Below are 17,212 nucleotides of genomic sequence, written 5' to 3'. Positions count from 1 at the left end.
AACTTCCGATGTACTGCAGCTGATGCTACAAGCCATCCCAGGAAATCCAGCGCTGAAAGCATGTCATCTGACTTTCCAGTAGGGCACAGCTGCGCGGGGTGTGGCCAATTATGACACGCTCGCCGTGCTTGTTTAGTAGGAATAACTCATATCATCTGCTGCACTGCATAAGGTGAAACAGAGATACCCACAAGAAAAACCCTTCAACCCGTCAGACCCTTTGGCCCAAACCCCTTAGCCCATCGACCCATAGACGCCCAAATGACTGTGAACCATAGACAAAAATGCACCCTTACACAAATATCATATCTGGACTTATATTAAAAAGTACAGATATGGATATATAAGGAATTGGGCAGATATGGCCAGATATGCATAATCAGGCCATATCTGGATGGATATAGTGATATCTGCCCAATTCCTTATATACCATATACAGACTGCTTTATATGATCCCGTGTTTGGGTATGGCAAATAGGGTACCCACCCCATATAAAGCAATTGCATTTGATGCTCCTTCTAACATCACATTAAATTATCGCCATGGGCCAGGTACCATACTTTCCAGGTCCAGACATGCGATCGTATAATGCATTTCTATGAGTGTATCCACAAAATATACTGCTATCGCACACTGCCCCAAATGTGTGTTTACGTAGATATATCGACAGAATAGGCCACTGACCAATTTTTATTAACCTGGTTTGGAATTTGTCATTCCGACAAATATGTATGCTACAAAGATAGAATGCAGGCGATCGCTAGTTAGGAAACATTGTAACATATCATTCGACGTCGGAAAGTCACAGCCCTTTGGTGGGATTGGTTGTCGAGGAAGCAGACCGAGAATATGGTTTGCAAAAAAAGTTTTATACATAAAAGTGCCAAAACTCCAAACAAGCACTTCCACATTCAAGAAAAAATGATAAGAAACAGAACTGTAATATCACATGGACAACCATTAAAATAAACTAAAAATGTAATAGAACATAGACCCCTATTAAAATAAAACAAATGGAAGGCTCCAATTAAGCTATAAACTATACGAAAGTTCCAAAGTCATTGATTCTTACTCACAGAGTCACAGTCCTGATTCAACTCTCGCCGAGCACAGCAGTTTTCATATGGGCTTGCTTGCTAGCCTCGTCGTTGAAGTCCTTCCTTGCACCGTGCAATGTTCAAAGTCCCCCAGTCGCTCCTCGCTGGCCTTGTTGTTTCCGTTCGGTCTCCAAATCATCCCTTGTGACCAACACGTCGCACACACACACGCACCATTGTCTGCCGGAAGCCATACACGATGAAAATGTAATTACAGCTCCTTGAACACGACGAGGTCACCACAGTTTCCCGGACAAGAAAATGACGAGGGAATTATATCTTTAACTAAAACATCATTAAAGAAAAAAAAAAGGATGAACACTTAAGTAACAAAAACACGAAGGACTAAATCATGAGGAAAAATGAAATAATGAACACACAAGTAAAAAGAATGTAAACACGAGGGACTTACACAGACAGCCACATTTATTCAATTAACAATGACGTTTAATTCTGATAAACATTATTCCTGCTGCGCTAAAGATCACCAATATGGTGTGTACGCTAGGCGACCTTGAACAGATGCAGGAATATTTGGGATCATAATCAAATGTCATTGCGAACACCAAAAGTGTGGCTGCCTGCGTAAGTCCTTCGTATTACTATTCTTTTGAATTCTGTGTTCATTATTGTGGCTGCTCAGGACCAGGCGGATATTGGTGGTGCTTTTTCCATTCGGGCCTTACTTCGGACAGCTTCATACCCATAGAAAGAAGCACTAGCTTCCCTACATAATCCCACCTTTTCTCCTTGGAGATACCCTCAATTGGAAGAAAAAAACACAATAATCAGCACAGATACACATTATTAGCTACATTGTTTTGTAATACTTTTTCTAAATAGGCCCCTAGCCCAGGACCAAAATAACACGACTTTTTTTTATGCGATGTATAATGTTGGCACAAACGATTTGGCCCGCATTTCGCTGAACATACTGTGTATAACCTTCATGGTGGTGATGAGCGGGAAGACACTTACGTGGTGTCTGCCAACCATAATCTCCCCATCGACGGTGCCATGCATCAACGGCGTTGTTGCCCCTTGGGAATTCGTTCTGAGCGCCAGTTTAATCTACTGATACTGGTGCCTTTGCAGAACAAGTTAAATAGGCTCGTGTCAATGGAAAGGGCTCTGGCGGAAAACGAACAAGTGGTAGTCACAAAGCGTGTCATTTTTTTTCACGTGGTTTTCGGCGGTATTTATTTATTTATTTACATACCCTCAAGGCCCTGGGGGCGTTACAGAAGGGAGTAAGTGAAAAAAAACAGTAATAGAAGACATGATAGGTCACGGGTCATTTACGCAAGAATAATTAGTAACAGGGTGATTTCAGATAAGATCGACCAAAGGGTGGCTGGTCGACATTTTTAAATCAACTGATGTTTTTATATGACATTGTCTAGTGTCTGGTATAAACGAATCCACACTTAGTTTTGACCAGAAAAAAAATTTGGAGACAAGAAAAATCGTAAGGCAGGGAGAGGTGGACAGTTGCAATAACGCGCACTGATGGAGGGGGCAAGTTTGAAAGTGAATAATTAGAACAATAAAATTAGGAGAATTTTAAAACTTTTTACAAACAAACTATGGGTACAACTTGCTTGTAATATAAAGTAATAATATTTATTCAAAATTTATTTAGTTTTCTAAAAATTGCCAAACATGCCTGCTCGAACGACAAATGGCAAACTTTGGAAATCTGTATCTCATGAAATAATTTAATCATTATTACATAACTTGCAGACATTATTTTACTAATATATGGCTATTATTGAAAAAATAAATAAGGTATCTGAGTGACACAATAGTTACAATATATTTAGGGAAACATAGGAAAAAAATCAAACAAAGAAAAATTCCAATGCGAATAAAAGAAAAACACCACCCTCGATTTTTTTTTAAATTTAGGTAACCTGTTATACTCTATTTCGGCAATCATTTCTATTAAAAACATGTTGCATCATTGCACTGTGAAAGAAGAAACAACTCCCCAAAGTAGGGTCCTTTTTCAAAGCCTACACTTAGCAGTGTCTTATACAAGAAGTGACTCTGAGTTCCAGTTTCATGAAACTTGCACAAATCTTTTATATACATTTATTCAGATGAGGTCATTGATAAAAAGAGCGATCGGTCACACAGTAAAAGGGAGGAGAAACTATATACAGCATTTTACATAAGCGTACAAAGTGGTATCATATTAGAGACTAATGATTTGAGAAAAGATGATGCAGTGTGAAGTTGTACCTTCCGGTATATTTTACATCTAGAGTAAAATAAATAACTTTACTTCCACACACAAAAACAAAGATATAATAGTAAGATATTTAGGTTGGCTGTGTATTTACGATTACAAACAATTTCAGGTGACGGATGCCATAGTGCCTAACTGGAGCAGCTTCGATGCTCTCGGTGTATGAATGAATCGTGGCAAGCCGATATATTTTATCCTGCTCGAGGATAACATTTTGGGATTTTTTTTTATAGTGATCAGATAAAAATTATTAGTAACCACCAACAAAAACAGTAGGTTAAATACCCCGTGAAGAAAAATGTGATAAATAAGATGTCCCTGCATTCAAAATGAGCAGTCCTTGGGAAATCAAATTCGGCACTTTACGCTAAGGTTTTCCTCGCTGTACCCATTTAATAAAGTTGCTTCCAAGCAGATCCGACTGTCCGTGCTACATATACGTCACAGGTCCCTTCTGTTGATGACTTGCTGAGCCGCCACGCGTGCCAAGACTGAATGCCAGGGAAGGCGCGCACCGTCAGCCACTCTTCTTTTTTTTGTTCACGATACCGAACAACCTCATTTTCGTCCAGATATACAAGATGCACGCCTTTCAGTTTCTTTGATAGAACGCTCACCATTGTCCTGGCCGTCTGAATTGCGCCTACTGAACGTTCTCTCAGGTTGTTCAGCGTGGCCTGGTGCTTCACGAGTCCGCCAACTCCGTCACATGCATTTTTCCCATGTCCAGATGCAGAAAATAACCACTGGGCTTGTGGGCAATCGTCCTTTGCAAATTGGTGAAGCTGGTAGCGATTCTTGAAATGACTGGCGGCGCCGTCACTTACTTACGTACGTCACGTACGAGTATACCGCAACGTTGTCTTCAACCCACTCCTTCACTGTTTCTAGAGCCAAGCAAGCCTGAGCGGCGTCGTGACACAGGTCCTCACTGATGATGGCAAAGCTGTTTGTAGATTTTCTTGTCGTCACTACACATGTAAATATCGAAACTTGTTTTTTTTCCCAGTGATATGCTTGCACTTCGTCAGGAAGCACGATGGTCCAGTTTTCAGCAAAGTCAAAATGAAAGACAATGCTCCCGCGTTGCATGCACTGTTTTTCATCGTAGATCGCTTTACCTTGCGTTTGCCGGATATGGTTGTGAAGTACCCAACTTCCAACCGTCACTTGGATGACTTTTAGGAAAGTCTCAGGTTCCAAAGTTTCTTTCACAAGGTCGCCGGACTCCCATGTTGCAAGCACAATCTCTTCATCCTCCGGGATATCAAGTTCCTGGAGTGTAAGAAACTGGCCTTTTGGGCAGTGATCACAGTCTCCTTGAAGGCAGTTCTGTTGCTGGGTCGCACAGAAATGCCGAGTTCATTTCACCAGTGTTGAATGTTGAGCCTGTAACGTTCTCTAGAGCGGCAATACAAAGATAATAATTGGCGCAGCGCACACAAACGCACACTTCCTGGTGTGGAATACATTGGACCCATCTAGGGCGCAACGAATAAAATTTCGTTAGCCCAACGCCGGAATCGGGATGCTTGTCTTTGTATATACGAAAGGCCTCTCGTATTGAGCGTGTCATGAAGCGCTTTGGCATGAACGCTTTCTCTCCGTTGAGCATAACAGAGATGACGTCCTTCTGGTTGGGGCTTTGGCGCGAACATTGTAGCTCGTCTTTCGTGAAGTACTCTAGGGCAGCAGACAGGTTCTCAGGGCTCACCTTGCACCTCGTGTAAGGATCCGGCTCATACCACACGCCATGCTTTTCCTTGAGTTTTCGGGATTTACTGATGAGGTACATTGAGGCCTGTGGAATCATCTTTTGAACCTCATTCTTCGTCAGTGTTGACGGCAGGAGTGTAAGCAGTTGACAACGTTCCCGGAGAGAGGTGGCGGTTTCAAAGGCCTGCCGAAAGTTGTCCACCCACTCAGTGCATGTGGAGCATGTTGGTTCGGACGACCCCGATGGTGCGTCCCTGTCGTACGCAATACGTAGCCTTGAGCGTATATTCTTGACAGCAACCTGCTCCAGTTCTGTCTGCTTTTTCTTGACATAGGCAGGCCTGTCCCGACTTCTTACGACGCTTGGTTGTCTCAGCGGCGACACATCTGTAGGTAGTATGCTGCGATTTAGATCTTCAATTGCTTCTTCAGCTGGCACAAATATGTCAGGGCACAGCTCTGAGCTTCGCATCGAGATCTCCTTAGTGATGTGCATGAAGCAATGGTAGCACAAGTAGTCCGTCACACTCACTTTGGTGGAACAGTCAGGCGGAAGAATTTGCTTCAACGAGTTTAGGTCCAACTCGCCAACACTTCGAAAATTCCGCTGCTTTGGTATAGTCTTTTTGTGTTTGCAAAAGTAATCTGCACAAAACACTCGTTGCAAATCCAGGACGTTTTCATACTGTATACATAAATAATAGAAATTAAACCCCAACTGATGGCATATAATTGCCAAGTGAAAGAACTACTGGGTGCACAAGTGACAAGTCAGAGGCTGAGGAGCTCACTCACTGCAAACGTACATTTGAAAAGAGAGGTCACAACTGAGGCTGTCGGCAAAGCTTGATCCACGTCAAAGGAAGAAAGAGGGAAAGTCTCCAGACAAAAAATTGTGGTCAGCGGCCTTCGAAAAAGACTTTCCGGAATCGCACTGTCGTCCCTCCACGCGCTGATATGAAAGCACCCGAGCTTCTACCACGTGGTTCATGACACAGCCTGAGCCATGTCGGCGACCGGTTCGCGAGGGGTTGGCGGTGGGGTTACGTTGATGGTCACTCGGATTAGCCCTTGCTGTACTGAGCTACCGCCTGCAGTGCCTTATCGCCGGCTGGTGTCAACAACGAGAACACACACACCCTGTCTACACCAAAACTACAAGCGTTTACCGCACACGCGTCGCCGCCGCTTTTAAGCTTTTGTGAAATTGCTTTCTTTTGCCGCGGAGAACCGCCTTATCTTAACTACGCGCCTGAAATCCTTCCAGGCGGGCGTACACAATATCAAGCGTTTCGAGAAATGCCCGTGGAGTAGAACTATGGGAAAATTCGGAGCCCCCGATGTCGGTATCGTCGCCGTTGTGTTAGTACGCCGTCGCGTACTGCAGTCCCCCGTTGGGGGGGGGGGGGGGCGGTCTTACTACGATAACATGGCGACAGCGTTTACACTCTATGTATTTACGCGAGGCTCGAGTATTTGGGGATAATGGTGCCGGTTGGTGTGCCCCTTTGTACCTGGTATTATCGCCCGTGACGCCAGCGAGTGAGATGGCGACAGGCATGACTGCTCAGTAAACAGGCGTCGGCGGCCATGTTTTGCTGGTTGAAGCGAACCCCCTTGTCCTTGACAGCGAGCGGGGAAATGCGAAAAAAAGATTGTATCGGCCGTTTTGCCAGAACTAGCGACGAGTGTCGTCTGCGGTTTCCGGCAACTATTTTGCCATAATCGTGAGCTTAGCGAGGAAATGATTTTTGCTAGCCACAGAACACTACCACGCAGAAAGGGAATGCTTGAACATGTTTTTGTTCTGGATATATATCAGGGATATATATGAGAGAGAGAGAGAGATGAAGGTAGAGCGGAAGAGGGAATAGCATATAGTGTCGCAGGAGAATAAAGTAAACAAAGTTCCTAGTGGCCGATGGCTGCATGATCTTTTCTCGGATCACTAGTCCGTAATATAATACCTCTTTGTACACAGTAGTTTCTCCTTAATTTAAGTGTGTGAACGATTTCTTTAGTTATCATTGGCCTCATCTGAATAAAAATATATAAAAGATGTGTGTTGGTTTCATGAAACTGGAACTCAGAGTCAGTTCTTGTATAAAACACTGCTAAGTGTAGGCTTTGAAAAAGGACCCTACTTTGGGGAGTTGTATCTTCTTTCTCAATAAAATGATGCAACATGTTTTTAATGGAAATGAATGCCGAAATAGAGTATAACAGGTTACCTAAATTTAAAAAAAATCGAGGGTGGTGTTTTTTTTTATTCGCATCGGAATTTTTCTTTGTTTGATTTTTTTCCATGTTTGACTAAATGTATCCCAACTATTGTATCACACAGATACCTTAGTTATGTTTTAAATATTAGCTATATATTAGTAGAATAATATCTGCAAATTATATCATAATGATTAAATTATTTCATGAGATACAGACCTCTAAAGTTTGCCATTTGTCGTTCGAGCAGGCATGTTTGTCAATTTTAAAAAAAAAATAAATAAATTTTAAATAAATATGATTACTTTATATTACAAGCAAGCTATACCCATAGTTTGCGCCTAAAACGTATTAGAGTTCTCCTAGTGTTATCGCTTTAGTTATTCACTCTCAAACGGGCCCCCTCCATCAGTGCGCGTTAATGCAACTGTCCACCACCTCATGCCTTACGATTTTTCCTGTCCCCAAGTATTTTTTCTAGTCAAAACTAAGTTTGGATTCGTTCATACCAGACACTAGACAATAACATATAAAAACATCAGTTGATTTGAAAATGTCGACTAGCCATCCTTTGGTCGATCTTATCTGAAATCACCCAACAGCACTTTTAAACACATCTAACGAGGGTAATAATATTAATGACGCCGGAAGGTGGTTCCACTCTGGTGATGTCCTAGGAAAGAAAGAATCGTGATAGGCTGAAGTTCGAGAATGAGGAACGCCGACTTTGTACTGATGATCAATGCGGGGAGAAACGTAAGGTGGGACGAGGAATAGCTTCTCTTTAAGAATGGTGTTAGAATTGTATATTTTATAGAAAGGACATAGACGAGAACACTTACGCCGCAAAGAAAGCAGTGGCAAGGAGAGAAGAGATTTCATGGATGATACACTAGCTGCCCGGTGATAATTATTAAGTATAAAACGAGCGCCGCGGTTCTGAACTGACTCGAGATGAGATGTGAGCGTCGTCTGACCAGGATCCCAGATTGAAGCTGCATACTCTAATTTTGAGCGAACCAAAGATTTGAATAATATTAGTTTGAGAAGACTGGTGCTAGAGAAAAGTTACGTTTTAGGTAGCCTAACATAGAATTGGCATTAGCAATGATGTGGTTAATATGAATATGCCAGGAGAGGTTAGAAGTAATATGCACACCGAGGTATTTATATACATTCTAAAGAAACGTTATCAAGATGATAGATAAAAGGCGAAGTGTTACGGCGAGACACTGTCATTGTTTTATATTTTTTAGTGTTAAGTGTCATGGACCACAGCTTGCACCAATCAAGAACAGCATTTAAGTCGTTTTGACGAAGGAGAGAGTCAGAATCATTAGTAATCTTACGATAAATAACGCAGTCATCCGCGAACAAACTGAGCGATGATGAGACACAGAACGGCAAGTCATTGATGTAAATGAGGAATTACAAAGGACCTAGAACGTTACAGAAGACACTGAAGAATTAGAGTTATTTACATGAACAAACTGAGAACGATTAGTAAGAAAACACTCAATCCAAGTTAGTATCTGAGGGTCAAGGTTGAGTTTGCTAAGCTTGAAGAGTAGTAGTTGGTGAGAAACTTTATCAAATGCTTTGCAGAAATCAAGAAAAATACAGTCAACCTGGGATCCATAATCAAGTAATGAAATTAAATCGTTAGTAAAGACGAGAAGTTGTGTTTGACAAGAAATAAATTTACGGAAGCCATGCTGTGAGGACGAGAAAAAAGAGTTGGATTCGAGATATTTAACAAGATGTGATTAAATAATATGCTCTAACATTTTGCAAGGAGTACTGGTTATGGAAATGGGTCTATAATTGTCGGGGCAGTGTTTGTCGCCTGATTTATGAAGTGGAACCACCTTGCCAGTTTTCCAATCTTCAATAAGGACACCAGTAAGAATAGATTGCTCAAAAATCTTAGCAAGAAAAATTGCACTGTAAATTTTAGTATTCTTTAGAAACTTAGTGTTAATATTATCAATACTAGATGATGAAGACACTTTGAGGTTGTCAATCAGCTTAACAATCCCAACAAAATCAAACACAAGCGGGTCCATAGGAAAGAAATCATAATTAGGGTAAGTAACAATGGAACAGCTTATATCCCTAGAAAACGATTGTACAAACACCTCATTGAGGACTTTTGCAGAGTCATCGTTAGACATAACAATGCCACCAGAGTCATAAAGCAAAATAACCTTGTCTTTCTTGCCATTAATAACGCTGCAAAACATTTTGAGACTAGTTGATAACAGACGGGCAAGGTTTGGCTGAAGAAAATTTGTTTAGCGTCCTTAATTGCATTTCTGTATAAATTTTCTGCGTTGTGGTAAACCGCCCAGCGCTCAAGAGTGTCTGCACGTTTAGCAGTGCGAACAGGCGTTTCTTTTTATTTCAAAGTCTTTTCAAGACACTAGTAAACCATGGGGACGTGGAGCTATTAGTAAGAAAGCGAAGTGGGACGAAAGAATTGATAAGGGAATTGACTTTATTTTTGAACATTGTCCAACTAACCTCGACAGAGCGTTCCGAAAAATTGGATAGGAAAAAGTCAAGAAATTGCGCCAGCTCGCTGTTTATAGCCTCAAAAATAGCTTTGCCATAATCAAGAAAAGAGTTATTCTTCGCTTTTGCAAAGACAGATACAGGAGCGCTTAGGTGAAAGTAAAGTAAACATTGATCGCTGATGGCAGGTAAATACGTAAGAGAGGAGGCAAGATCAGGCGCAGTAGAAAGAATAAGGTCCAGCACGCTCTCAGAAGTTGCCGTAACACGAGTCGGCCTAGTAACTAACTGAGTTAATGAAACATCGGAGCAAAGACTCAAAACCTCGGAACACGCAGCAGAATTTGAAGATATGGTAGGATATAGACCAGACCAGTCAATGCCGGGGAGATTAAAATCGCCCAAAAGAAGCAAAGGCAAGGGAGGAAACCTTGTACGAATTGTATTCAGAGCATCGTGTAAATCTATAAAAAAGTTTGCTGCGGCATTGGGAGGACGGTAACACGCGCAAAAAATAACCTGTTTATGGCTAAAACGCAAGCGCACGCCAATAAACTTAAGAGATGTAACAATGTTGACAAGACAAGACTCAATGCTATCATTTACCGCGATTATGACACTACCACCACGCCTAGATAGCCTATCGCATCGATAAAAAGAGAAACGTTTCTCGCAACGAAAAATTTCGCTGTCACGTACAACACTAGATAGCCAAGTTTCAGTGAGTACAACAATGTCAGCGAGTGAAGAAACCATGGCTGAAGACAAGTCATCACGATTGCGAAGAACACTTCGAATGTTGATGAAAAGCACTGAACGATAAGGACTAGAGTTGTTCCGTATCAGGTTATGTTATTGTGATGACGTTGACAAACCAACCACAGGGTCAGCATTAACACGAATGGAACTCGTTCTCGGCGTGATATGCATCGCTGGCCGCGCAGTAAGAAAAACATTTGTCGTCAAAAAACACTTTGTTGTAGCGTAGACTAAAAGACTGTGTATGAGCCTTAGCGAATTTGAGCAGCTTTCTTCTAGCAAGACGAGTGGCAGGGGAAAAATCCTCTGCGACGGAAGTGGCACTACCGCGCAATTTGCCTCTCGAGGAAAAAACATGGTCTTTCGTTTTGAAATATGAGAATTTCACTAAAACTGGCCGACATTTACTGGGGTTAAAAACACTACCGAGTCTATGTGCACGAATGATACCCTCAGGGGGAACGATGACCTTCATTTCGTTTGCAATGGCGTCACGCACTTTGCTTTCAGATACAGCCCAGATCTCAGAGTTTGAGTCGGGAACACCGTAAAACAATAGATTATCTCTTCGAGACCTGTCCTCAAATTCATGAAGACGTGATCGCAGACTGGCGTTCTCGCGTGACAGGAAGGTTACAGTTTCTTTCATTTCTGTCAATTCACGCTCCAAAATGTCCAAACTGGCTATCTTTTCTTCCACAGTACTAAGCCTTCCTTGAATATCGGTTACCATTAGTTCAATTGACTCTTGCCCAGTCTAATAGCTTGAATATCCTCCATGATTCGAGTCTGTCCAGTTTCAAAATTTGCCTGACGAGCGTTTAAGCCTCTCAGTAAAACAAGTATCTCACTCATCTCTTTTGTCTGAACTTCTTTCTTATCTGGGCCAGGATTAAGTGCAATATCACCAGACAGGAGAAGCTTCAGACCCGAAACACGTTCGCAAGAACATAAAAACAGCACTTGTGGGCATGGAAACACCAGTAGACAGAGGTTGTTGAACTTTTTACAATGCAAAGAGGGAAACAGACCAATTTGTACGAAGAAAAAGCAGAAAGCGTTAGCTGACTGCATGACTGGCTGTTCCACATGCCCACTGAAGGGCCAAGGAGCGTGCCGGCAGTTTAAATCCGGTGACGATGTCAATGTGGATGCCGTTGGACTGCTGTACTGAGGCGACGCGACGATTGGAAGTGCAGCAAAAAACCAAGGTTGCCAGGAGGAGTCGATGTCTGGCTGTGGCAGCACAGAAACTTTCGGCAAGCGCGCTCCCTCCAAGGCATCCCACGGGCTTGTTAGGGCCGGACAGCCGCGAAACACCGCCGTGAACTACAGTTCACGGCGAAGAAAAAGCAGAAAGCGTTAGCTGACGGCAAGACTGGCTGTTCCACATGCCCACTCCGGCATTTTCGGCATTTTTATTATTCGGCATTTATATTTTTCGCCATTTCAATTTTTCGGCGTTTCAATTTTTCGGCGTAATGACGTTCGGCCTTTTCACAATTCGGCCTCTTCATTTTCGGTGTTTTGATACGGACCCCTCCACTGGAAATGAAGAGGTCCCTGGTCCGATACCAGTACCAGACGGATTTGTTTGGTCGCGCACCAGTCATCAAGCTGTGTTTGCACATTTCTGTTTTTCCTCTTTCTCGCAGTCCGAGTCCCACCAGTCCCACTTCTTCCTTTTCTCCAGGGTTTATTATCGTCATATTTGTCCAGCTCACTTGTACCTTTGCACTATCCTTCATTGCAGGTTTGTTTGAAGCGTCTAGCCAACACCACCTGAAATAATCAAAGCCCCCGCATCGCCTCCTCTCCCTTCATGAAACGTCATCACAATCGGATCACGCTAACTCGGCTATTGGGCCGGAGGCCGACCTTCGACGCGCTGATTGAACACGAGCCCCGGCCGAACACTGACGCAGCACTCGTGCCCAATCACAGGCCTCGATCGATCTGACTGTGATGACGGTGTGATCACGGTGCGGAGGCCATCTGCTTATCTAGGTGTTAGTCGAGCTCGCTCTCACAGCTCTTTTTTTATCTCGCCGCTACGATGAAATGCAGCACTCCGTTACACGAGCGCCTGCAGAATAGTTATCTTTGTTATGGTTGTCTTTGTGGTCAATAAATTATTGTGCATTACTCGATTCCCTCGTGCGGTTTTCCACTTTGTTCTCTGTTGAGTGGGGAGGTTTTAATTTTATAGACGCTTTGCAGCAGCTGTGCATGGACACCGCCATAACCGACCTTCAGTTTTTGTTTCCTCTTATTTCGTTTATTTCACTTCATCATTACCATAGCAGGACAGGTTATCGCCATATTAGATTCAACTGGGTCCTTTTCTAAAGTATCGGCCTTTGCAGGGGATCGTCAACTACTGTTTCAGTTGCTCGGCATCTCGGTGAGACAAGAGAAGGTCAGCAATGGCGGCTGTAATTTGGCGCGTGTTTAAAGCGTCTTATTGCATGCTGTGCATGATCTGCTCTTGTATTTATAAATTACGCGTGCATTTAAGCAAGCGATTTCTACCTAAATTCCAAATTCTAGTGATACATCGTTTCAACTGAACTCCAGACGCAGCGGATGCTACGAGCGCGAGCTTCGTGCTTTCAGCGTCCCTGCCAAGCACGTGCGCTCGTGCGGTGCAAGCACTGTTCTGGGCCACATGCTCGCGCTTGTAGCATGGGCTTCGTCTCGACATAAAGGGGCGGTGCAAAAATTTTTTCACTTTCAATAAATTAAGCTTAGAATTATTCCTTAACCATTTATGATATATGAAACCCATGTTGATATTTTCCCCCATTGTCTACGCAACGGCAGTCTCCGAAAAAAACTACGAGAAAAGAGAAAACCGTCTACCCCCTGAGCTCGCAGCCGGAAGAGGCGGCCACGTAATATAAAGCCGATTACATGCCGCCAATCTTTTTAACATAACCTCGCGTTGGGGTAGGCAGAGCACAGGGTACGCGCTGACTTTTACGCATTGCTATAAGGTTCGGCTGTTCCCGTCATCCCAGCGATTGGGCCCGATCACTAACCGAATTCATGTCGAGGGATTGATTGTACACCAGCCGAAATCGAATGCCTACGAAGTTTTTCTGTCCACTGTATGAGCAGCATTTAAATATCGTCACAGCGGGGATCACATAACTTAATGGCGCACTTCAGGGGATCGGATTCTTGTCATTGCCCCCCCCCCCCCCCCTTTTCCCCAGCTCCGTCATCAAGTTTTGCGAAGGAGACTGAAAGCAAAGGTCCGCTTTTATCCTTGGAATTCCACCGCGACGAAGACGCCTCTTGGTCAGTGGCGTTGAGTTTGAGTATTCTTGGGTCCCACTAGTTCCAGTAAGCTGGTGTAAAGTGAGAAACATTCCTACCCAATATCGTTCCACACCCCCTTCAAGTTGAAACGAAGTTTAGTCACGACAAACTTGGCGCCGCAAGCTACCACCTAATACGAACAGAGTCAATTATATTAGTTGTCTACATATTCAGACAGCTGTCATTTATGTATCTTGCCTTGTAGTGAACGTAAGCGGTAATACAGAAGGGCCAGACCAACTTTACAACCGCCGCTTTGAGCGCTAACAGTCAAGTGAGTTTCTGGGTCCTACAGGAGTGGCCACTTTTTGCGTTAGTATATTAGTCGATGCTGTTAGTACTTTGTCACCAGCAACATCTTGGTCACGTGATCCACCCCCCCTTGTGAACATTCGAGAAGATCCGTCGTCGCTGTAATCGCAATCAAATTCTTTGACGCCAGACATCGCAGAACGGATGCTGATGGCAGGATAGGGAGAAAAAAAAAGAGTTAATAACGCGGGGTCATGGAAGGGTGTACCTGCAAGTGTTACTGCAGCTGGTCGATTTCAGGCGACCCGCTAGAGCAACATCTGGCTGCATGAAAGAAAGAAGGACGTTGAAGTCAGCGCGCCAGTTAGGTACAGTTTATGCATCGAAAGATACAACGGCGCCGAGTAAGTTATGTTCCTCAATAGAAAAATATATCATGAAAGTCTTAATTGTTTGTAATTTAGCCTTCCCACCGAAAGACCCAGAACACGTTTTCGCTATTTGGATTATGGAACTGGAAATCTATCTGGTTTCTATCTGGATTCTATCTGGATTTCGTTTTTTTTTTTTTTTTTTTAATATTCTTTTGTCAGTTATCTGGATTTAAGTTTGTTAGAAAGAGATTTCCAGTTCCATAATCCAGATAGTGAAAAGTTATACTGGGTTTTTCGGTGGGGCTCCTGGTAGCTCTATGTATTCACTAACTTTTCTTGCAACTAATTTCACCTATCATAAAAATTAAAAAAAAAAAACAGTTTGATTTTTAAACCAGGACGTCGTGGCTGTATTGGCGCTTTTATGACTTGATAACTGCTGGGCACGGAAGCATTCCCTCAATACGTAGGGCAGGAAATAATCCGGGGGAGCTAAGTCAGTAGGGTGGAGGGTCCAGCTGCTGGAAACCACAAGTTCTATTGGCAGCCAGTGCTTGACGTGAGATGTGAACCGGTGGGACGTCGTAAAGAAGGAGCACGTCAGCCGCGAGGTTTTCTTGTATTTTATTCTCGATTGACTCTATGGCAAAGCGATCGTCGCGGTGACGTAACTTTTCTCGATTATGGTTGTCTTGTATGGCACGAAATCCTGCATCAAAAACCATTAAACATCCCAGATAACAGTCACCATTACATTGCCTGTAGATTTCTTTACCTTGAATGTGTCTCTTCTTTCTTTTTCTGGGGAATGGGGGGGGGGGGGGGGGGGTTTATCTGTCCCATAAAGCGAACCAACGTGATCAGCTTTTGAATGTGCCAAACGGCACCTTCCACTAGCTGTCCCAATGGCGCGAAGCCTGTCGTCTGTAGCAGAAATCTGATGGATTGGCTCCCACTGGCTGGCACGCGGCGTAGTTCCAAGGAACGCCACCAGAGAAGCCCTCTCCATAGCGGCGCAGCGCACGCAGCGGCCCGGCCACCAGTAAAGGCCCTGTCACACTAAGGCAACAGTTCAACAACTCTATCCGGCAACACGAAAAAGTCGTGTTGCCGGCGGCCTTGTCACATCGCGGCAACAACAACCGTCGGGCAACATGTTGGTGCCGCCCGGCAACTGTGTTGCCCGATTTGTTGTCCGACAACCCTGTCACACCGCGCTGACGGCGAGGAGAACACGGGGAACACTCCGTCGTCTTGATTGTTTACCTTCGTTCGTGTGCGGCGCGGAATCGCCGGAAATGTGACTCTACAAAGTGCTAGTGCGTTCGAAGGGCCGGGAATTATCACGGTACGACATAAACCAGAGACTGCGATTAGAAAACTTGACACGGGAAATATTTCCGCTCTTTATTTTATCGAAATGTACTTCATTCGCTGACAAAGCAGATAGCCCTAACCGAGGAAAGTGACATCGCTGATATATTTTCGGGATTTACGCCACCGTACGAAATGTTCCTGTCCGGTTCTTTCATGCAATTCCTATGTCTACTGTAAAATTGAATTAGCACCGGCAGTACCCCAAAGCGTCTTTTGTAGCGTGGTGTTGAGCTGAACTGACAGTGCTTCAAAACTGCGACAGCGGCACGATCGGCCTTTATAACAATCGGTGGAATGAATATTTTTCAACGCTGTCTACTTGCCTACCGCGCCTGCTTAATGATCGCTTCATTCTCCCAAAACGTCCTGGGTATTTTGAAATCAAATCAGGTGTCTGGTAGCGGCTGTTCCCAAGTTCCGAACATCAACAATCATGATCAAAATAATCGTCTTATTGTTTCGACTTTTTAATCTTTGGTTTTCTGGATTATTTTTATTATACTTCATCAGCGGGTGAGTAGGCAAGCCATTTTATTTTACTATGAGTAATGTGAGCTCTATCGGCAGTTCTAATTTCAAAACTGGTCTGAACGTTCACGACCGTAGCTGTGACCATTTCGGAAATCGCTTTCCGTAACTACGCAGCAAAAACATTAATCGAAAATGTTTTAGCTGCACGCCAGCCCTAATTATTGTTAAATAACGTTTTCCAAGCCTTTATTTGAGTAAGACGTTCTCAATAGGGGACTTGCTCTACCATCGAAGCTATCTATGTTGTCGTGTTGCCGGCCCGAAATTCGCTCAGCCAGCGATCAGGGCAACACAGGTTGTCCAACACAACTTGTTGCTGTTTTTGTTGCCGAAAGCTGTCATATCGAGGCAACATTTTAGTTGTCGCCCATGTTGTCGTGCTGTTGCCGCGATGTGACATGTTTGTCGGACAACATGGGGAGCGAGCAACAAGTTACCCGACTGTTGGACAACGTGTTGTGTTGCTGTTGCCGTCGTGTTGCCTCAGTGTGACAGGGCCTTAACACGTGCGGGCCTGGTCGCGCAGCCCGCACGGGCAAACTCCGGAGAGGATGCACGGCCGAGCTCGGCGCGCGCTCGGCCATCGGCCGCTGCTTCGGCAGGAGCGAAACGTAGCCGTCCACACCAGTACACCGCAGACGAACTAAGGGAGCGGATGAACGAAATTTATGCTTTCGCATTCACAACTCATAAGAAGTGCTTAGGGGTCCCCCGAATATTTTTGATTTAGGATTCCCGTGATAAACCCAAATGTTACCTCCATGCAGTAACCAAACATAAAAGAACCACGTGGTCT

The sequence above is a fragment of the Ixodes scapularis genome, unplaced genomic scaffold (assembly GCF_016920785.2).
Source record: "Ixodes scapularis isolate PalLabHiFi unplaced genomic scaffold, ASM1692078v2 PGA_scaffold4__175_contigs__length_147842914, whole genome shotgun sequence".
In the NCBI taxonomy this organism is placed as follows: Eukaryota; Metazoa; Arthropoda; class Arachnida; order Ixodida; family Ixodidae; genus Ixodes; species Ixodes scapularis.
This window is presented reverse-complemented; position numbering follows the sequence as displayed.